This window comes from Amphiura filiformis, unplaced genomic scaffold, assembly GCF_039555335.1.
Source record: "Amphiura filiformis unplaced genomic scaffold, Afil_fr2py scaffold_60, whole genome shotgun sequence".
Taxonomy (NCBI): domain Eukaryota; kingdom Metazoa; phylum Echinodermata; class Ophiuroidea; order Amphilepidida; family Amphiuridae; genus Amphiura; species Amphiura filiformis.
In genome coordinates, this window is record NW_027305524.1 from 202,058 (window position 1) to 226,136 (window position 24,079).

At 37.3% G+C, this 24,079-nt stretch overlaps 1 protein-coding gene across 13 annotated transcripts in view; it reads left to right on the top strand.

The window, feature by feature from the left end:
• The window catches only part of LOC140144513 (muscleblind-like protein 1), a 480,574-nt gene that overhangs the window by 58,437 nt on the left and 398,058 nt on the right, over positions 1-24,079 (top strand). For all 13 annotated transcript variants that reach the window (XM_072166327.1, XM_072166329.1, XM_072166324.1 and 10 more), the window contains exon 3: positions 23,393-23,439. The gene's annotated coding sequence lies outside the window, so the exon portion shown is untranslated. The remainder of the gene's footprint in view (positions 1-23,392; positions 23,440-24,079) is intronic.

The following is a 24,079-nucleotide window of genomic DNA, read 5'->3' on the forward strand; positions in this document are numbered from 1 at the left end:
AAAAGACTGGATATCCGAACTCCTCTATAGGTCGGAAGCGGTACTATGTAGGGAAAATGTTTGAAAAGTCCGGATTTCCAGAGCTTGGATGGATAGAAAAAGTCTGGATATCCGAACTCCTCTATATGAAAAGTCCGGATATCCGGAGCTTGGATGGATAGAAAAAGTCAGGATATCCGAACTCCTCTATAGGGGGTGTGCGCTTATTTTCTGGAATAGCCCATTTCCAGATATTAGCGATATAGACACAATGAGAAAAATGTAAAACTTGTAGTGGGATGCACATATGTGAGGGTTTTTCTAGTAAAACTTGACCTGATAATACTGTATAGTCAAAATGTAAGCATAGGGAAAATGAACAATTTTTGAGAGTAAAATGCGCGCGCCAGTTTATGAAAATGCACGATTGGTGCAATTTGCTAATTTTTTACCAAAATGTGTGATTTTTTCTCCCCAAAAAGTTTGAATATATGCAATATTCAAAACAATTTACTGTTTTTCTTCTATATTTTCTTGAACATTTTTTTCGACTGCCTATTTCTATACTTTTTTAAACATGGATTGTGTTGCAGATCATTTTGGATTCTTTGATTTTAGTGAAAACTTCAGGTTTTTGGAAAATGAGTACTTGAAAAATAGTTATTTTGGGAAAATCTTAAAATTTGTGGTCGGACCTTAAATGCATGATTATATCCAAAATGCGCACATTTCAGTGTTTTTTATGCATCGCGCATTTTCCCTGCCCTTAGTCAAAATGGATATATCCACGTAGCTTGTCATTTAAACAGGTATATAGGTTTGAAGAGATGTTGAATATAATGCTGTTGGCTGTTTCATATAAGCTTTTATTTATATAGATAATTTAATATAGACATGTATGTCCCTTAACTCTCTTCACGCGGGTGTCGCCTGCAGACGACAAGTTTCAAAAAAAATTTGAAAATTCAAAAATTTCAGAAATTGTACATTTTACCATATTTGGAATCAGCATGAAAAATGCATTAAAATGAGTACAAACAAGCCTACTATTGGTTCAGTGGTTCTTAAGATAGCTCTTGATATTTTGAGAACATATTTCAAAACTTGAACTTTTTCCATTGAAGCGCATGGCTAGCACGCAGAGCATTAAAACTTGACTTGATCTGTCAATTTAACAGTCTGTATGGCAAAAACAGCAATAAACGAAATGATATATATATTCATTAGGTTATTTTAGGAAAAGGTACTTGGACTTAAATGAGTTCATTGTAAAATGAGGGTAGTTCCTAATTTGTTATGGAAATATTCTGGTCACTGCTATCTTCAGTAGATAGTTAATATATGCATTAAAGGCCCATTCAGTGATTTGCTCATCCGGAAGATCGTAAAAATCATCAAAATTCAAATTTTGGTACCTTTGTCATTGTCATAGATGTGCTAACATAGCCTGCAATTTGTGCTTCAGCCGAAAACAATGTATTTAAGACAAAATAAGACATTTTACACGAATCTGTAATTTAGATACTGACAGTAATTAAATTAGATACATGTATTTGAATGGGGCTTCAACTTCGTCAGTACTGCTGTTTTCCTTGTTTTTCGCCAAATTTTTCATTTCAAAACATGACAATTTGAATGACTTATCCTTTACTTTTGAATAATTTATAAACAATTTTAATTTTTTCACACTTGCGCTGGATGGGTCTTTAAGTGAAAAAGATCTTTTTTTTTGCTATTGGAAGGGAAAGGAGTCGGGGAAAAAGGAGAGAAGATGAATAAAGAAGTCACTTGGTACCCCAAGGATTTGGACAGACTCCTTGCATGCCACACCGAAAATCACTGACCTGTAGCTGTAGGGGTTTCATTGGTGCGACCAGCGATTCCATGGGTATGCGTGACTTGGGCTGATTGCGTCATGACATTACATGAAATAGTGAGCCTTAATGAGTTTCAGTTGGGTTAATGTAACATTAACTTTTTTTTACCCAAATTTTCTCTTTAACATTTTGTAATGGAAATGACCATGATAGCAATATCCCGGAATTGACAAGTTGGGCTACCTGTTCTCATAAAATGAGCAGAAAATTGCCAGGGAATAAAAGGAGATTTAAACATGCCAAAAAAACAAAACAATAAAAAACAAAACCATTCTTGAAATACTGACTTTTGAACACCAAGTGAAGGAGGACTCCTGACAAGTTATATATCATTCAAAAAGCTTATGATCCAGAGATTACTGAATCTGACCATAACTCAAAAACAAATATTTGCAACGTCCCTCTCATTTTGTGGAGACCGGTTTCATTAGGTTTGTCCACACAGAGGGCTTTTTGCTTAACCCCATGAGAACTACCTGCTGTTTGGCCAAAATGAATATTGTGTCCAATTTTGAACCAATCAAGGAGGGTATTAATAAGATCATCTGCAAATGCAAGTTTGACCATAAATAGTTTTAAAGCCTAGTCATAATTGGAAACAAGTTATCAACCAATCAGAAATGTTGTTAGATGACCAGTAGTGTCCAGGGGGTTAAGCAAAACGATCTGCCGTGTGAACGCTCTCAAGGATTCCATTCCCTATTAAGTTTGCCCCAAAATTTATTCCCAAATATTTATCCCCAAGAATTTTAGGGGATTTCCTGATTTCCCTGAGTAATGCTCAACTGTTGCTCAAGTGCTACTGCCGTGTGAATGATACATTATGCGATTCTCATGTGATGAGCTTAACCTATGACCTTGGTTTAAATATATTTAATATGGTTCAATTTGGCACAATACAAGATAGGCCCATGAAGATAGGCTTCCAGTTGAAATCCCGAAGATGACGATCTGAACACGACTATTGGGCTATTCCATTTAAAATCCAGATTTGACCCCTGTGGAAGATTTTGGAAATATCTTCCACAGGGGAGTATGAATTTCAAATGGAATTAACACATTACCAGCACCATTTGAAACTCACCCTCCCTCAGGGGAAGATTCAGGTTGAATCTTTCTCAGAGGGTGTATGACATTCAAACGGAGCTGCCTGATATGCTCATTCCATTTGAAATTCATACTCCTCCTGTGGCAGATATTTCCAAAATCTTCCACAAGGGTTTTGGATTTTAAATGGAATAGCCCATTTACACTTTAAGACCTGTTTGTAACTGTGATTCACTGACAACTTAATCGTATATAACTGGACAAACAACAAGGGGTAGTCTAAGGAAGTAGCCATATAATTGGGAAGGATTAAATTGTGATATGGGTCAATCTGTAAGAGGAAGGTTTCAATTTCATCTTTGTCACATGAGATGGTTAACTCTGATTGATATACTGGTAGTGAGATTACATGTGATGAGATAGGGACTGGGTACACACCTGATGTCTTAAGTTGCATTGGAGTAAGTGAGATGAATTTTGTCTGTCGATGATCCTTGTGAGGAGGCCGGAGAGGTTGACACCAGTCTGAAACTGTGTGATGGTTTAACAGTAGGCACCGGAGTTTCGCGCGATTTAAAACGGCAAAATGCGCGGCGGTTTTTTATAAAGCGAAAATCGCGAAAATTCAAGTCAAAAAGCGCGAAAATGCGTTTTCCACCACTTTTTGTATCCATTGATGAAGATGCAAATTTTATGTGAAAAGCCACTACTGTACTGTACAATAAACATTTTAATGCATAACTGTACTTTTTTGTCGTCCAAATGTTGTTTTTGTCATGAACTGATTCAGTATATCTCGCGTGCGCTCTGTGACTTATATCCTACCCTTCTTCGCTCAATCAATTATGCATATGATTAATGACGTCACTCATATACGATCGATGTAAAGAATTAACTACCACACATGGTAACACGTCATGGAAAAAATCGGACATTTGCATATCACAGAAGGGCTTCCGGGGAGGATATTGTGCTGGTCTGGACTCATGTAAACAGGCGCTGGGCCTGCATCAAATGGAATATTGGTGAATTTACATTGAAAAGTAGTGTGTTTGGCAAAATTCTCAAAATTCACGATGGACCACCAAAATCGCGATGGACCCCCAAAATCGTGATTTTTTGCGCGATCGCGCGAAACTCCGGTGCCTAGTTTAACAGTTAGTACCACTGCCCATGAAAGGACAGGACTGAAAGAATTGGGAAGGGAAGGGGAGAGAGTAAGAGATGAAAAGGAAAAGAGTGAGAGAGACAAAATTTGGGACAACAAGACAGACAGTGTGGGAGAATAAGTATGTGTGTAACTTCACTAGTGAGATGAATTTTGTCTGTTGATGATCCTTGTGAAGAGGCCAGAGAGGATGACACAAGTTTGAATCTGTTTGTTGGTTTAACAGTTAGTACCACTGCTCATGAAATGACAGGACTGAAAGAATTGGGAAGGGAGGAGGGAGAGATGAAGAGATGAAAATTGAAGAGTGAGAGACAATTTGAGACAGCAAGACACTCACACTGACAGACAGTGTGACTGTGAGAGAATAAGTGTATGTGTAAATGAGAGTGAAAGATACACAGACAATGAGTGAGATGAATTTTGTCTGTCGGTGATCCTTGTGAAGAGGCCAAAGAGGTTGAAACATGTTTGATACTGTGTGATAGTTTAACAGTTAGTGCCACTGCCCATGAAAGAATTGGATTGAAAGAATTGGGAAGGGAGGAGGGGAGAGATGAAGAGATGAAAAGGGAAAGTGTGAGAGACAATTTGAGACAGCAAGACATACATGGTGGGAGAATAAGTGTGTGTATAATTGAGAGTGTTTGTTTTGTTTTCATGTGTGCTTCCTCCATTTTGACATGGAAAGTGAAACCACATCTTTACAGTAAAGCTATTGAACTCATGATGTGGCTTGAAAAAATTCAAAAGTAAACTTGGAAATTATTACTACACTTTTGGAAGAGAAAATGTGCAAAAATTAATCAAGGGACTAACTGATAAAACTATGACATGACACAGTGGGTGCAGATATCAAATGGAATCACCCATTTCAGGTAACCCCATTTGAAATTCACACTCCCTTTGTGGAAGATTAAGGTCATGTCTTCTATAAGGGGGTGTATGGATTTCAACTGGGACAGGAGCATTAAGATTTTGTTACCACATAATGATCTTGATGTAATCACTAGGATCTACAACATGCTCATCTACCAGGGGCACAGTTCTTTAACCCCAATACATTTGTACATTCATTGAATGACCTTTGATAATTAGGGTACAAAAATTCATACTCTGCAACTTGAGGTCAAATTTTGCATTATGATTGTTTAATTGAAGTTTTTGAACTATGTCATTTGGATGAGGCCATTGTGGTCCATGCTGAATGCTAAATATAAGACCCATGGTTGCAGATGACAGAGAGCGACATAATAGCCTTATAAATGATGCGATCAAATTTCATACTAAATAGCATAATAATATAGAGATCAGGTGCACCAGTCTTGTGCACTAGTGTTGACTTTCAATTTTATAATCTAGAAGATTGGCATTACATGCATCTGTCCCAGTATTGTTATTCTGATGTTGCATTTTAATTCTAGGATATCAGCAGGCTTGTAGCATACAACTCCAACAAACTCTGCCATCTACTGAAGATAGCAATGCACACAATTCCAACAAGCGCAACTCTGCTATTTACTGAAGATAGCAATAAACAACCCTAAAAAGCTCTACTGAAGTTAGAAATCCATACAACTCCAACAGGCTCTGCTATTTACTGAAGATAGCAATGTATACAACCCCAACAAACTCTGCCATCTATTGAAGATAGCAATGCACACAATTCGAACAAGCTCATCTCTGCTATTTACTGAAGATAGCAATAAATAACCTGAAAAAGCTCTATCTGCTGAAGTTAGAAATCTATACAATTCCAACAGGCTCTGCTATCTACTGAAGATAGCAGTGTATACAACTCCAACAAGTTCTGTTATCTACTGAAGATAGCAGTGTATACAATTCCAACAATTCCTGCTATCTACTGAAGATAGCAAAATTAATGTAAACAACTCCAACAAGTTCTGCAATCTACTTAAGATAGCAGTGCATACAACTCCAACAGGCTGTTTTTTACTGCGGATAGCAATGCCTAAAACTCCCAAAAGCTTTGCTATGTACTAAGTTTACACTTTAAAAATAGCAATACATAATTATGCAAAAAGCTCTGCTACCTGAAAAAACAATGCATATAACTTAAAACAGCTCTGCTATCTACTGAAGACAGCAATGCATACAACTCAAAAAAGCTCTGCTATCTACTGAAGATAGAAATAGATTAAAGACAGAAATTCTGTGTTGGTTTTCGTTTTCTAAAAGTAACCATAAAAATTTTACCCACTCTAGGGAAATCTGATTTTTAAAAACACTGAAAAACAATGTTTCTATCTAGAAATGTTTCTGTCTAGAAACACTGATCCAACCTAGTGAATCACTCGCGATATTGGCGATGTAGCTGAAAAAGGTTATGAAACTGCAAATATATGACCTCTAAGGCACGTAATGATAAAGTGAATTTCAGTGAAATATTTAATCTGTTTGTGTATTTTGTTGAATGTACATTGGAAATTAGACCCAAATAAGCTTAAATTTTGCCTGTTGTTGCAAAAGTCCATTTCTGTTTTCTGCTTGGAATTCCTTGATAATTCTGTTTTCCGTAAAAGGAGAACTTCAGGCTTTAAAATAAATACAACTTAAAAAGCTCTGCTATCTACTGAAGATAGCAATACACACAGCTTTAAAGGCTCTGCTATCTACTGAAGATAGCAATGCATACAACTCAAAACAGCTCTGCTCTAATGCATACAACTCAAAAAATGTTGATGTATATTATGATTCATCCAGTCGTAGAAACAGAGGTGAATTATAAATAAAATACTGGAATAACTTACGAATTTTGTGAATTTTCATCCAATCTCATTGGACTTCATCTGGCAACTGCAAAGATGCTCCGGTATTGATCGTAGTCGGAGACTGGTCACGTGTCAATCGGCAAGGAATATTGACAATTGATGAATCCCAGGCGTGCGACAGTTGGAATCTCAGGCCCCCTCGTTTGTTGAGGGATGGCTTCTCCACTCGTTCCCAAATCGCTTCTCGTACTCCCCGCTCAAACCACCTCTCCTCACGATCTAGAATGATAACATCCTCCGTATCGATTTGGTGTCCGGAAGTTTTGGCATGAGCGTATATAGCAAAATCCGGTTGCCAGTCAGTAGAACTAGGCCGTCTATGTTGACCAAGACGAGCTTTAAGGGATTGCTTTGTTTCTCCTACATACGCTTCTGTGCAGTCCGAATCCCCACACTTATAACCGTGAGACAAGGTTGGACTGTTTGTCTCTGGGGGCTTATCTTTAACATGCACTAGTTTTCCGCGCAATTTGTTTACCGGCTTAAACGCGGTTGTGATGCCGAAGAGTTTATAGATGTTCCGCTATATACGCTCATGCCAAAACTTCCGGACACCAAATCGATACGGAGGATGTTATCATTCTAGATCGTGAGGAAAGGTGGTTTGAGCGGGGAGTTCGAGAAGCGGTGGAGAAGCCATCCCTCAACAAACGAGGGGGCCTGAGATTCCAACTGTCGCACGCCTGGGATTCATCGATTGTCAATATTCCTTGCCGATTGACACGTGACCAGTCTCCGACTACAATCAATACCGGAGCATCTTTGCAGTTGCCAGATGAAGTCCAATGAGATTGCATGAAAATTCGCAAAATTCGTAAGTTATTCCAGTATTTTATTTATAATTCACATCTCCCCAACTCAAAAAAGTTCTGCAACATACTGAAATGAAGACAGCAATGCATACAATTAAAAAAGTTTTCTGCTATCTACTGAAGATAGCAATGCATACAACTCAAAACAACTCTACTTTCTACTGAAGATAGCAATGCATACAACTCAAAACAGCTCTACTCTCTACTGAAGATAGCAATGCATACAACTTAAAAAGCTCTGCTATAAGATAGCAGTACATAAAATTTAAAGCTCTGCTATCTACTGAAGATAGCAGTACATACAATTTAAAGCGCTGCTATCTACTGAAGATAGCATACTGAAGATACGTACAACTTAAAATAGCTCTGTTATCTACTAAAGGTAGTAAAACATAACTTTAAAAAAGCTCTGCTATCTACTGTAGCAATGCATATAACTCAAAAAACTCTCAACGTACACAGTTCAAAAGTTGGTGCTTTTTATCTAATGAAGATATCAATGCATATTATATCAAAATGTTCTGCTATCTACTGAAGACAGCAATACATACACCTCAAAAAAGCTGTATCCATTGAGGATAGCAATGCATACAACTCTAAACAGTTGTATTATCTACCAACGATAGCAATGCAAAAAAGTTCTGCTATCTACTGATGATAGCAATGCATAAAACTGAAAAACAAGTTCATTATGGCGAAGAATTAATGATAATTGGGTTATTCCAGTTGAAATTCACACTACCCCTGTGGAAGACTTTGGAAATATCTTCCACAGAGGGAGTATGTTTTTCAAAAGGAACTGCCAAGGGTTAATCATTTTGAAACCCATACTCCCCCTGTATTACAGCTTTACCTATATCTTCCACAACTGGTGTGAGTATTTCAAATGTAAGTTACCCAATTGCCTATTGTATTCAAAACTCATACTCCCTCTGTGGAAGACTTTAGCTAAATCTTCATCAGGGGTAGTGTGGATTTTAAATGGAATAGTCCAATAGGACAGCAGGTGCTTATGAGATAGTATACATGTATTAATGCACATATATTTACTGTGCAAACATTGTATTGTATTTATTCTCGTCAAATAAAGTGACAGTTTTCAATTATTCATGCACTATATATTCAGGATATTATTAACGGGACAAGTCATCAATGGTACAGCTCATATATGTTTTATTTAACAACTTTAAAAAAAGCTAAAACAAAACATTAAGCTCTCAATATGTTGTTTTTAAACAAACATGTTGTATTTTTAGTTTTATGTAGAAAAGTTCAAATCGAATTAGGTTGACATCTGACTCTGTCTTTATCTGATGGTTTAGGGCATCACATTAATTGTGTCTATACTTAATGGCGCATATGTATTTGTGTGTTCAATTTACTGAGTTCTTTGAAAGGAAAAGTATGAAAAATATACAGGAATTTTACCAATGGTTTGATCAGCTAGGGGAGTTTGGACTGTGGGTAATATTAAGAGGAAAATAGTGTTAACAGAAAAAATATGGAAATGGAGAAGAAAACAGAAAACACAGATCAAGATATGTTCACGTTTAAAAGTGAGTTACACATGCACACCCCACACATGCAGGCACACAAACCCCCCCCTCTTCTATAGGCTCTAAACCCCAAGTGAGGAGTTTTCAACCGTGGAGTTTCATACACTCGCATTCTAATTGTAGAGTTCAACCATGGAGTTTTATACAAACAGATACATAATTGACTTACTGTGGGGGTCTTTGTATCACAAAATTAGGGGGTTATACCCCTATCTATGGCTCCACAGTTGGTATGTGTGTAAATATGCAAAACTCCACAGTTTGAATGCGGATACAAATAATATACCACACAGGCATAGCAACATAAAACACATGCATGCATAAGCACTCTCACAAAGGCATTTAAAGTACACACACACAGCGACCACATTTTCAGTCATACATGGATGGATTATCATAATAGACAGAGTTTTATTGTGCACTAATGAAAGTCATGGTTTTGCTATTTTTATCACAAAATGATCTATTATCAGATAATTATAACCTTTAAAACTGACTCATGTAGAGTTTGTATTTGCAATAAATGCAATTAAAATCAACTGTGCCAGACAAATGTATGTGCACATCATGGAATGATAATAGAACTAGTAGTAATAAGGACTTGAAAATTCAGATAAGGCCACCTTAATAAAAACATGTGTTTCAAAGCTGCCACACGTGTTAGTAAAATTATGTATGTTATCCTTTGGAAATGAAGAAATTATTCTTTTTGTCTTTTTAACAAAAAGGTGAAAATAAAACTCAAAATTCCTACTTGATTTCAAGTTCCTTTTGTTTCGCAAATTTTAAACTCTAAAATAATGCATGTATATTTGATATATTCAAATAGAGGTGAGAATTGACTGATAAATGTCAATTCATTTTGATACAGCTTGTACATGCAATCAATCATGCATGATTTTTTGATTGACTGTATTAAAGAAAGTAGATGCAAATTGATGTTTCACTTTTTTTCATTCAGTGTTTTCATTATGGTTATTAATTAAAAAAAGACAATGCAGACAAAAATTATTTGGTAGCAGTGACTTTATTTGTCTACTATTCAAACATTTGCAACAGACATTGGATACTTTTTGCACAACTGAGGCTTGTCCCTGTACTCACATATAAAACAATTACAAAAAACACACTAAAAAGCCAAAACAAATGCAATTCCGCATAAAGTTGTCAATTTCTGACAAGCTTTGAAACACATAATATTAATGCTTTGCAAAGGCCACAGGCTTCAACACTGTGCTTCAACATAAAAATTCCAGGTTTTGCGATATTTTCTCAAAATATAAAGAGCTATCTTAAGAACCACTGAACAAATACTAGGCTTGTTTGTACTCATTGTAATGCATTATTCATGCCGATTCCAAATATGGTCATGAACATTAACAATTTTTGAAAAAATATATAAATTTGTCGTCTGCAGTCGACACACGCATGAAGAGTTAAGATGGCCTAGTGTGATGTGTTTAAAATAATGATGTAAAAGAAACGGCTGCTACTTAAAAATGAAGAAAATTACCAAAAAGAAGTTGATGATGATGATGATGATGAAGGTGAAGAATGAAGATGATCTCATGTTGATGATAATATAAAAACAACCATGTTTACAACTCAATTGTTGTGTCATTCTTTCATTGGTGCTAAAATTTAAAAACATCATTGGGTTTTTCTGCCCTCCTGAACATTTCACTTGTTTGAAATACAAGGTTTTATCACCCTATTAATGATATTTAATATTTATATAATATTGAATGGCTTTGAGTGTGATACAAGAATATATTGCACGAGATAGAAAAATATTGCACGAGTCGAAGACGAGTGCAATATTTTTCTATCGAAAGTGCAATATATTCTTGTATCACACCTAAAATAAGCCATTCAATATTATTATTATTATTTATATCAGGCTTTTGCTATGCGGTAAAATGAAAACTTAAGCTTACCTAGCCACCGGGTTTAACCAATGTGTAGGCCTAAAGTAATGTAAGCTTACCTTTTGACCTTCTTGTTTTCTGCTCTTTACTCTCCAAAGACAATTTTGTAATAATTATATAAATTATAAAGGTTTATTTGTAGATGTGGATTATATTTCCTAAGGTTATCATCATCCAGAATTGCCTCGAATTAAGTTTGCGATGTGAGCCGTTACGGTGTCTGTAGTGTATAATGTTTTGCTGTTGTATCATGACGCGTTGTGCTGTCACCATGGTAGCAGCAGCGCACAGCGTCGCTGACATTTATACAATATTTAAAAAATATTGTATTGCATCCGGTATTTTGCAAATATTGTACAATATACAGTTTTATTGTATCGCTCAAAAGCCTGATATAAATAATAATTAATATTATTTTATATCCTTTATGTATTCAATCTGCAATTTGCTTCCTGCCACAGACTTGAGCCATGCTAACATTTACTTAAATATATGCATAACAAATATGATGGACCCTTAGGCTTACTTACGATCAATGGGTAAAGTATCAAATGAAAGGCGTCTGGTTTACTAATAGATGCCCATATTTTTGTGTACATACTTTGAAGTCTGTAATGGGCTATTCCATTTAAAATCCACACTACCCCTGTGGAAGATTTTGGAAATATCTGTCACGGGGGAGTATGAATTTCAAATGGAATGATCACATTATGCAGTTCCATTTGAAATTCACCCTCCCATAGTGGAAGATTCAGGATGGATCTTTCTCAGAGGGTTTATGAAACTCATTAGATCAAACAGTTGAAGTAAAAATAAAAGTAAATTAATTTGCACAATAATGACTTATTTTGCTTTCTTGCGTTACATAATTACTCCTTAATGTTTACAGGGATTGTCTTTTGGAATTTGTAGGAGAGCATTAAATAGCTCTTCTGAAGGCTTCGAGGGGAGCTGTTCAGAGCATTTACAAATTACAATAGAATGTATGGAGAGAATAGTCAAGAGCAAAAAATCACTCATATCAAATTTAAGGAGAGCAGTAGAGAGTGGTTGCTCTCACTCTCCTCAAAAGGCAGTCCCTGATGTTTATCTACAAGCATTACCCACAATGATCTTTGATCTGAAATTGTGAAAGGGAAAGGGGGATGAGGCTGTAGATCGGGTCACGCACCTTTAAAAAAAGAGTGCACCAAAATAGGACTCGCATGTCTTCATGTTTTATATGCATATCAAATGCAAACAACATTTCACCGTCATTGTATATTCATGACTTATTCTAACTGAGCTACACAGAAGCCGACACAGTAAACACAGCCAGTGTTTACTACACATTTGCAGCCCAAACTGTGGGTGAAATTCATGTAAAGTCACCCAATTATTATTTTAACCATTATGTTGTATGGGATAGGATATTAGCGAAAATTGTAATGGGCTAATTGGTGCTAAAAAGTTGCCCAAATTTACTCTTAACCAAGGTTTCTATGGGATGGCAATGATTAAAAGTCTTGGGGAAATCTTCAAAAGTGGCCCAATTTGGGCTACTAAATCACAACTTTGATAACCGTGATACCAGGTATGTGAATACAAGTAGGGAATTATGTAGCCCAACTACAGGAAGCAATATAATGACGGGTACTTGATAATATGAATGCATAATGAATTATATAGATTATTAACCCCCTGAGCACTACCTGCTGATCTAACATTGCCTCTGATTGGTCAATTACATGATATCTTCATTTTAATCACCAATCAGAATGGAGCTTTGCAAATAATTCACCCCAATTTTTTTACGTGGTGAAATTATTGTAACAATGTTGCCGATTGGTCCAATTGATAATGAAAACTACTTTTTGGCCAATCGGCAGGTAGTTCTTTTGGGGTTAATGTAGGAGCTGTAGTGTCCTAATTATTCCCCATCATGAAAATGATGAAAAAATCAAAGAATTTTTTGGTAATATGCATGCATGCTATTTTGAGTGTGAAGAAGAAAGATTTAGCCTGACATCAGGAAGCGATATCATCACATGTACTTGATTTTTGCATGCATAATTGAATAGATAATATAAATGTTGTACAATGGCTACAGATATTGCATACAATATAAACTTCAAAATTTGGATCATAGGGTAAGGTCCTCAAATACTAGGCTTGTTTGTTCTTATTTGGAGTGTGAAGAAGAAAGATGTAGCCTTACATCAGTTGAAAGCTATATCATCCCATGTACTTTATTTTTGCATGCATAATTACAAACATAGTAATAATCATGTTATAAAAAATGTTGGCATTTATACAGCACCTTTTACATGTATCAAAGCGCTTTACATTTATTCCGTTGTCGTTAGAATATGTCAGCTGCCATACAATGCCATACTCATATTTTGTAGGCGGCACTCAATGGACAATATTCATAACTGCGCTTTTGGTCAAAAAAGGTCCAAATTATGTGAAAAAGGTCCACTTTTCACAAAATTGCCCCCGCCCAGTCCACTTTTTCAAACTATACACCAAGTGGTAAACATCCATGGAATTATGTACACACAAAATACCAATCAAAATTTGGAAACAGATATTGTTTTTTAATGGTTGGCAATTAATGTAGGATAGAAAACAGAATGTGAAAAAAATCTGACCACCCACCTTTAAGACGGAAATATGGCAAGTGATGCAGTGTATTTTTGAACCAATATATTGCCGATAGACTATAGATAGATAAATAGATACCCAAGTCACAATGTCCACCGGTCATCATGAATTATTGATGAATTGTCTAAGCCAAAACAGGTGCCAGATCAGTGACATGCTTTTACAATACCAGCAAACACAAAACGTTTTCGACATCATTCGCAAAAGGTTAGAAAAGGTTGCCGGAAAATGTTTAAATGTCGGGTTATATAAAGGGTATATAGGGTATAAAACGTTTACATAACATTAAAAAACATTTTTGATTCAAACATAATGTTATTTATGTATTGATAAAATATTTGGTAAAAAAATGTTGGCAAAAAATATTTTACAAATTATGCAATAACATTTTAATAATATTGTTGCAGTGAGTTTTCATACAAAACATTTTAAAGCATTTTTACGACCTTTAAATAACCCGACATTTAGTGAAATTAAAATGTTTTTACCAAAATCAAAACCCAAAATGTTTTAAAAACATTTCTTGTTTGCTGGGATGTGTAATTGTGTATCATGAATTAAATTTATTCACTGGATTTAGTAGGTCTGGTTTCATTTTGTTGTTCTTTTTGCGTAGTCAAGTCAAAATCTCTGCCTAAAAGTTTCAACTGAGTACAAATGACCATACGGGGACGTACCGCAAATTTGGGTAGCTTTTGCGCCTTTTGCGGCCTTTTGGTATGTCAATGGCCCCTTTTTCTAGGCTAATTTTGGTATATGGATGGGTCCTTTTTTCAAAATGTTCAAGATTTTTTGGAAAGTGGCCAAATTTTGCCAATTTTTTTGCAATTTCGTTAAAATTTGAGGGAAAATTGGTAAAAACTAAGACAATTTGGGTAAAATTTGGCCAAAAATTAAGACTGTTGGTTTATTGAAGGATCCAAATTTGTTGAAGAATTGGTATATTGATGGGTCCACTTTCAAATTCTCAGCGGCACACCCATACCAAAACCAAACTTGAGTAGTTCCCCCGGCCTGAAACGTTCAACCTGGAGAGGTAGGGTAGCAGGGCGAGGAGCCCACCTGGAGGCTGAGTGACTAAAATAGGTGTATAATTTCATAGAAAACAATTTGGCAAGCCCCCCCTAAGCTCCCCCCCCCCCCACAGAGTCAGCACTACTGTTGGAAGCTTTGCAACACTTTCAGTTGAACACTGTAATTGCATTGTATCATTACCATTAGCTTCTCAGTCAGCACTGCTACCTGTGTTTATGTTATACATGTTACAAGACACTAAGACAGTGACAAGTGCAATAATTGCATTTTATTTGAAGAGTACAGGTGTAAAACATGATTGCTGCCTTGTGATAAACATCAACCTCTTTGGATACATACTGTTTGGATACATCACTCCTCTGGGCGGGGTGGGGAGGGGGGACTTAGGGGGTACTCAGTACAAATGACCAACAGGGATTTGTGGCAAACATGGGTCACTTTTTTTATGCCTCCACCGGAGGTATTATGTTTCCTGGTTGTCCGTCCGTCCGTCCATCTGTCCGTCCGTCCATCTGTCCGTCCGTCCGTCCGTCCGAGCTTGCGGGTCCAATTTCTCGGAACTGGTAAGATGTAAAGTGATGCAATTTGGTGGAGGGATGGTCATTGGCGGTCTTCACATGCCAGTAGGTTTGGTTAGTGGTTCAAGGTCACTCAAGGTCATCTAGGGGTCATCAGAGGTCAAATTAGCAAAAACCGTCATATGGGCCAACTGGTAAGATGTATAGTGATGCAATTTGGTGGAGGGATGGTCATTGGCGGTCTTCAAATTCCAGTAGGTGTGGTTAGTGGGTCAAGGTCACCCAAGGTCATCTAGGGGTCATCTGAGGTCAAATTAGCAAAACCCATCATATGGGCATGAGTACTGTAAACATGGGCATGAACCTTGGTGGGTACTGTAAACATTTAGAACCAAATTTTTTGAAGGTCATTTTGGGGTCATCCAAGGTCACCCACAGGTCATCTGAGGTCAAATAACTTAAAACTGTCGTATGGGCATGAAACTTGGTGGGTACAATAAACATTTGGAGTCAAATTTTTGGACGGCCATTTTGGGGTCATCCGGGGTCACCCAGGGTCATCTGAGGTCAAATAACTTCAAACTGTTGAATGGGCATGAAACTTGGTGGGTACAGTCAACATTTAAAGTTTAATTTTGGAAGGTCATTTCGGGGTCATCCAAGGTCATCTAGGGGTCAGCTGAGGTCAAATTAGTAAATACTGTCATATGGGCATGATACTTGGTGGGTACATTCAACATTTAGAGCCAAATTTTTGGCAGGTCATTTGGGGTTGAAATTGCACGGTTCAAATGATACGCCTCAAGGTGGAGGCATTGTGGCCGACGCTTTGCGTCGAGAACCGCGCAAGTCGAGAACCGCTCTAGTTTTATTCTTATCTCAATTTTTTGGAAAATAGCCAAAAAGTTTCCAAAAATTTGGTAAAAGTTGTTAAATTTGGCCAAAAATGTTGACTTTTGGTATTCATCGATGTTTCCAAATTTCTTCACAAATTGGTATATTGATAGGTCTACTTTCAAATTACCAGCAGCACACCCCTACCCAAACCAAACTTAGAGTAACCCCCATTACTCCTCCTCTAAGTTTTTTAGTGTTCAGGTTCAGGAAATGACACTTCAAGTGTGCATCTAAAAACAAGCGCCGGTACGATGAATTCTGATGCCCTAAATGTCAACCTCTTTGAATACAGGACTTCTATTTGGATACAATAAGCCAGTTCCTCCTCTAAGGTCTTTAGTGTTTCACATCAGTAGGGCTGCAGACTCTGTACTCAACACTGATACAAGTGTTTGTGTCTTCAGATAATGGGAATGGCATGTTAACTTGACAGTGATACTTTACAATATGGTGGGAGGATGGAGTGGATGAGTGAGGAGCACACAGACTTTGTGGCAGAAAGACTTATCTCCTTTAGCTGCTGGGCACGATCCAGTATGAGTGTATTGAGCTTTTCCATTTAAAATCCACAATACCCCTGTGGAAGATTTTGGAAATATCTACCACAGGGGGAGTATGGATTTCAAATGGAATGAACACATTAGGCAGCTCCATTTGAAACTCACACTCCATCTGTGAAAGATTCAGGTTAAATCTTTCCCAGAGGGTGTATGAAATTCAAATGGAGCTGCCAATGAGTTCATTTCATTTAAAATCCATACTGCCCCTGTGGAAGATATTTCCAAAATCTTCCACAGGGGTAGTGTGGATTTTAAATGGAATAGCCCATTGTATGAGTGTTACAATATTGAGTGCATAACCCTACATGAGTGAGTTCATGCATATCACAGGCACTCATGACAAGCTAACACAGCAGCTAATGGAGATACGTCTTTGTGCCGCTGAGGCATCAAAGTCATCATTAGCTGCTGGACATGCCCCTGTATGAGTGTTACAATATTGAGTGCATAATCATGATAATCATACATGAGTGAGTTCATGCACATATCACAGGTACTAATGGAGATATGTCTTTGTGCCGCTGAGGCATCAAAGTCATCATTAGCTGCTGGACATGCCCCTGTATGAGTGTAACAATATTGAGTGCATTATCATACATGAGTGAGTTCATGCACATATCACAGGCACTCATTGACACAAGCTCATCTAGCAGCTAATGGAGATACGTCTTTGTGCGCTGAGCCACCAAAGTGTTCCTTATCAGTGGGTTTTCAGTTAGCATCCAAACAGGTGTTAAGAGCCAATCTCCCTTATTATGTACGGATTTGCGATACAAAAAAAAAATAGAATTGTCTCTAAAAAATAATTTTGGTACATATTAGCACCAACAACTCACATGTAAAATATGAGCATGCACAGCGCCCTCGTTCAGCTTGAAAAATTTCTTGAAATTTCAGCCTCTCTGAACCTTACTTGCAAATGGTAAACTTTGGAGGTGCATAACATTGTGCGCCATCATCATCCCAACCTGCATTTTGCATTTTTTTAAAGTACCAAATGGTTACATTACAAAACCAAGAAAAAAAATTGGGATCTTGATGGCGCACAAAATCAGCAAATCAATGATTTGATGAAAAGCGCCCTCGTGCAAACTTCAAAGCATCATAATGGGCTGCGCCATCAAGATCCCAAGTCCGAACAAGTTTGAAATTAAAGACCTACATGGCAAGTTTCATTTTCAGCAAAAATTTTTTGGGATTTCGTTGGTGCACAGAGTTAACAGAGGTCAAAGGTCAAAATTTCCTATTTTAGCACATTTTTGCACGCCTGTATTATTGCGCCAACGTCACCTGACTCTCCGAATAGGATTTCATCAAAGAAGAGGTAATTCTCTGCAAGAACTGAAGAAATTAGCTTGGGATCTCTTGATCTTCATATTTTTCTGATTTTTTGAAAATGGACTTTTGGAGGTCAATTTGACCTCTTTTTTTTTCTCTCTGCACAATGTGGGCTTTTTACTGCATGACAAAAAGATGCGCCAACAAGATCCCAATTTTATTTTTCATCGTCTAGCTTCTTTGGCGACCAGTAGACAAAAAACAAGCAACAGCTAATTGGGATCATATGGGCGCACTAATATAAGAGGTCAAAGGTCACACTTTGTGCCAAAGTGATGCATATTTGCCTATGTGCAGCACGAAAGTGGAACTTTGACCCGCAATAAAAATGTGCGCCAACAAGATCCCATCTTACTTTTTGGATGATTGCATAAAGGGGCTTATGTATAACTGATAACAAGTTAAAAAGTAAGATGGGATCATGTGGGCGCACTAATTCAATAGAGGTCAAAGTTCATACTTTGTGCCGAATTGGCATTACTTTGCCTACATGTATGTGCAGCACAAAAGTAGAACTTTGACCCGCAATAAAAATGTGCGCCAACAAGATCCCATCTTACTTTTTGGATAATTGGATAAAGGGGCTTATGTATAACTGATAACAAGTAAAAAAAAGTATGAACTTTGACCTCTATTGAATTAGTGCGCCCACATGATCCCACTTTTTTTTACTTGTTATTAGTTAAATACATAAGCCCCTTTATCCAATCATCCAAAAAGTAAGATGGGATCTTGTTGGCGCACATTTTTATTGCGGGTCAAAGTTCCACTTTTGTACTGCACATAGGCAAAATAATGCCAATTCGGCACAAAGTATGAACTTTGACCTCTATTGAATTAGTGTGCCCACATGATCCCACTTTTTTTTTACTTGTTATCAGTTATACATAAGCCCCTTTATCCAATCATCCAAAAAGTAAGATGGGATCTTGTTACGCACATTTTTATTATGGTCAAAGTTCCACTTTTGTGCTGCACATAGGCAAATATGCATCACTTTGGCACAAAGCGTGACCTTTGACCTCTTTTATATTATTGCGCCCATATGATCCCAATTAGCTGTTGCTTGCTTTTTGTCTACTGGTCGCCAAAGAAGCTAGACGATGACTAATAAAATTGGGATCTTGTTGGCGCATCTTTTTGTGATGCAGTAAAAAGCCCACATTGTGCAGCTTAGTGGAAAAAGAGGTCAAATTGACCTCCAAAATGAGGCCAAGTCCATTTTCAAAAAATCAGAAAAATATGAAGATCAAGAGATCCCAAGCTAATTTTTTCAGTTCTTGCAGAGAATTACATCTTCTTTGATGAAATGCTATTCGGAGAGTCAGGTGACGTTAGCGCACAATAATACAGTCGTGCAAATATGTGCGAAAATAGGAAATTTTGACCTTTGACCTCTGTTAACTCGGTGCGCCAACGAAATCCCAAAAATTTTTTGCTGAAAAATGAAACTTGCCATGGAGGTCTTTAATTTCAAACTTGTTCGGACTTGGGATCTTAATGGCGCAGCCCGTTATGATGCTTTGAAGTTTGCACGAGGGCGCTTTTCATCAAATCATTGATTTGTTGATTTTGTGCGCCATCAAGATCCCAATTTTTTTCTTGGTTTTTGTAATGTAACCATTTGGTACTTTAAAAAATGCAAAATGCAGGTTGGGATGATGATGGCGCGATGTTATGCACTCCAAAGTTTACCATTTGCAAGTAAGGCTCAGAGAGGCTGAAATTTCAAGAATTTTTTAAGCTGAACGAGGGCGCTGTGCACGCTCATATTGTACATGTGAGTTGTTGGTGCTAATATGTACCAAAATTATTTTTTAGAGACAATTCTATTTTTTTTTTGTATCACAACCCCCCTTATTCATGTTCATAATAAGGGAGACTGGCTCTTAACATGATAGCGACAAATGGCAATTGCATTTTGAGTAGACAATGACATGCTATGATACTGTATACATATAGTTGGTTTTATTTATAAAGCAATTCCGTTTTTTAAAGTTGCAAATCTTTTAAAAACTAGATTGTCTCAGCAGCAGGGGACATTAGGCTGTCATGTGCATCTAGGTGTAGAGGCTTATCCTCTTATTCCCACTTGAGCATTCTCAAGTACACTTAAAGTGTTTTGGTCTCCTGGTCAATTCAGTTTTAATTTAGGGGTTGTTGTTATGTTGTTATAGCAACAAGCTCAGTTTTTCTGTCCAGTCAGCTGTCACTTTAGTTGTGTGCAGCCATTCAGGTCTCCCGTCTTATTTTTTCATTCCTTTGTTATGTCCATAGTTCTCCTAGTGATGCACTAGCAATTGTTCCTTCGATCTTGATGGACCAAAAAATCCCACCCACCCTCCCAAAAGCTGGAAGGGTGAATCAGTTAACTAATTATGGTTAAAGATACTCCAATAAAATGGTATGTCCAATTATGCTGCTTTATGCTTAAAAATAGAGGCTTTGTATGGAATTTCTTCAAATCTTGAAGAATATCATTAGTAGATTGTCTCCACTTTCTACTACGTTTTATAGAAGGGGAATGAATGCTTTGTATGGAGTTTCTTCAAAACCTGAAGAATCTTGTCAGTAGATTGTCTCCACTTTCTACTGCGTTTTTATAGAGGGTGGTGGAGTTTCTTCAAAACCTGAAGAATCTCGTCAGTAGATTGTCTCCACTTTCTACTGCGTTTTTATAGAGGGTGGTGGAGTTTCTTCAAAACCTGAAGAATCTCGTCAGTAGATTGTCTCCACTTTCTACTGCGTTTTATGGTATTGATTGGTTTTATTGGGCTATTGAATGCTTTGTATGGAGTTTCTTCAAATCCTGAAGAATCTCGTCAGTAGATTGTCTCCACTTTCCACTGCGTTTTATGGTATTGAATGGTTTTATTGGGCTATTGAAAGCTTTGTATGGAGTTTCTTCAAAACCTGAAGAATCTCGTCAGTAGATTGTCTCCACTTTCTACTGCGTTTTATGGTATTGGTTGGTTTTATTGGGCTATTGATTGCTTTGTATGGAGTTTCTTCAAAACCTGAAGAACCTCGTCAGTAGATTGTCTCCACTTTCTACTGCGTTTTATGGTATTGAATGGGTTTATTGGGCTATTGAAAGCTTTGTATGGAGTTTCTTCAAAACCTGAAGAATCTCGTAAGTAGATTGTCTCCACTTTCTACTGCGTTTTTATAGAGGGTGGCGGAGTTTCTTCAAAACCTGAAGAATCTCGTCAGTAGATTGTCTCCACTTTCTACTGCGTTTTATAGTGGGCTATTGGTTGCCTTCATGCTTTCCTCCCTTTCTACTGCGTTTTTATACCAGGGTTATAAATGCTTTGTTGCTTATTTGGAGTATCTTTATTTACTTGGTTGTAGATAACGGTGGATTTAATATATTATATATCAGTAAATGGTTTAAGCATTGATGCCGCATCTTGCTGAATACAAAATGTTCGTTTGCTAGTGTTGGCATTGTTTATTCTTTTGGAGATTTCTAATTATTTAATTGCGGTTAAAAATGCTGTTTTCCAATCCAATCCTCTGTTTGATCCAAAGATGTATCTGTTTAAGATATGCTTAAGATTTGCTTAAGATGAAATTTGGTTAAATGTGATTCAGAAGTCAACTTTTGTTTGTCCAGCCTGTATGGTTAGCTTGTACACATTTTTCCAATAAGTCGTGTATTTATTGATTTATATGAAGATAAGAAATAATTCCAAATGCTTGCTGCAATTAATTATCTCAATGTATATAATTTGTTTAATTGATATGAAATCTGTTATTATCTCACTATAGTCTTAATTTATATGAGATTGTGAAATTATTATAAATAAGCTTATGTGTATTAAATGGTCCTCATGATCATGGGGGCAATGCGGAGTCTATTCTTTGCGTTGTTGTGCTTTCCTGCTGTCTCGAGACAATTATCTGAAACAATGCACTTTGCAAAAGAGACAACCATAATTAGCAAATAGAGCAAATAAAGTAAAATTAATGTAACATAGAAGCAAAAGTAGAATTATTTTAAAATAAAACAAAAGTTCATTGGGAACAGGTGAGTCTTCAAATTCATTTTTGAAGTCATCATTCAACATGCAGCTATCAGTGAAGGAAATAGAGCGAAACTTGTTAGGTGTTATGGTAATTAGGTCGCTTTCATATTCCAGTTGAAATCCATACGCCCCCTGGAAGACATCTTTCACACGGGGAGTGTGAATTTCAAATGGGGTTACCTGAATGGGTGACTCCAATTGAAATCTACACCCCCTGTGTGGAAGATTAGGTCATGTCTATAGGGGCTGTATGGATTGCAACTTGAATAACCCAATATTCTCATTCCTGCACAGATGTACCAGTCTTCAAAATAATCCCCGTCAATGAAAGATCCACAATACTTGAATCATAACCTTTTCTTATCAAGAAAGTTCCCCTCCCTGTTGTACCACTTGCACCCATCAAGGCTAGAAATTGAGCAAGAATCCAAGAATCAATCCATCCAAATGGTTCTGCTTATCAGTGGATTTGCGAAAATCAAATTTAGATTCCCGTAACAATTTTGTGTGAAGCATGTTGTCACAGAGGTATTGTGCGTTAGTGTTATAGACCTGACAGGGAAGTCCTCTTTTGGTCTATACGCTAGCACGCTCGCCTCTTAATCCTAGGGTCGTGGGTTCGAGTCCCGGCAGGACCGGAAGTGGCTCGAGGAGGTGCATGATATTTCCGTGAGGGGTTTGTGACATAAATGGTGGCAGCGGTGGTCCCTGGTGTTTCTTAACCCATCGGAAAGGGTAAGGCGTTCACAAAAATGGCCGAGTATGCCTTGTATGGCCGAGTATGCCTTGTATCAAGGACGACCAGTTTAAACAGAGGAAGTAAGGCGCAAGGACGCGCCTTACGAGGAGGGGAAGCATGTATCACGGAGGTATAAGTACGTTAGTGTTATAGACCTGACGGGGAATTCCTCTTTTGGTCTATACGCTAGCGCGCTCACCATTTAATCCCAGGGTCGTGGGTTCGAGTCCCGGCAGGACCGGAAGTGGCTCGAGGAGGCGCAGGATATTTCCGTGAGGGGTTTGTGATAATTTAAAACGGAGGAGCGCTTCTCGTAAATCCTTCAGGGAGAATCTAAATGATTCTCACAGCATCCAACAAAATTCTAGTCCTATCCATTGCATTCATGTGTTTTCCAATTTATAACATGTCAAACTTTCTCGTAAAATAAAAATAACCCCAATTTTTGCCCATCTTTTCTTTTCTACAGGCATCATTTAATTTGCTAGGATTCCGCTGCTTTTAAGTAATCCGTGGGTAAGTACCATATCTTTTTTTAAAAATTGTATAGGGCCTTCATAAAAGTTTGAAATAGACAGGTCTGAGGCCCATGGCCCTCGACGTTGTCTGAAGGCTCAAAAAATTCTGCAGCACAAAGACATATGTCCATTAGTTACTGTGCATTTATGTAGGGCTCAGCAACACAAAGACATATGTGACATGATCTGGTCCATGGGGGCCAAAGGCGGCATATTTGAAACTGAGATAAAGGTAAAAACGTGGAGTAAAAAACAATAAAATACATCAGAAAATATACATCAAAAAACCAAGTATGCTAGTCCTTTGGTGTTTTCAGTAAATGATAGCCTTTTGTATGTATAATGTAATAATTATAGTAACTCAATTTTCAAAATACCTCCTTTGGCCCCCATGGACCAGATCGTGTCACATATGTCCATTAGTTTCTGTGCAATTTATGTAGGGCTCAGCGGCACAAAGACATATGTCCATTAGTTGCTGTGCATTTATGTAGGGATCAGCGGCACACAGACATATGTCCATTAGTTGTTGTGCATTTATGTAGGGCTCAGCGACACATAGACATATGTCCATAAGTTGCTGTGCGTTTATATAGGAATCAGCGGCACAAAGACATTAGTTGCTGTGCAATTTATGT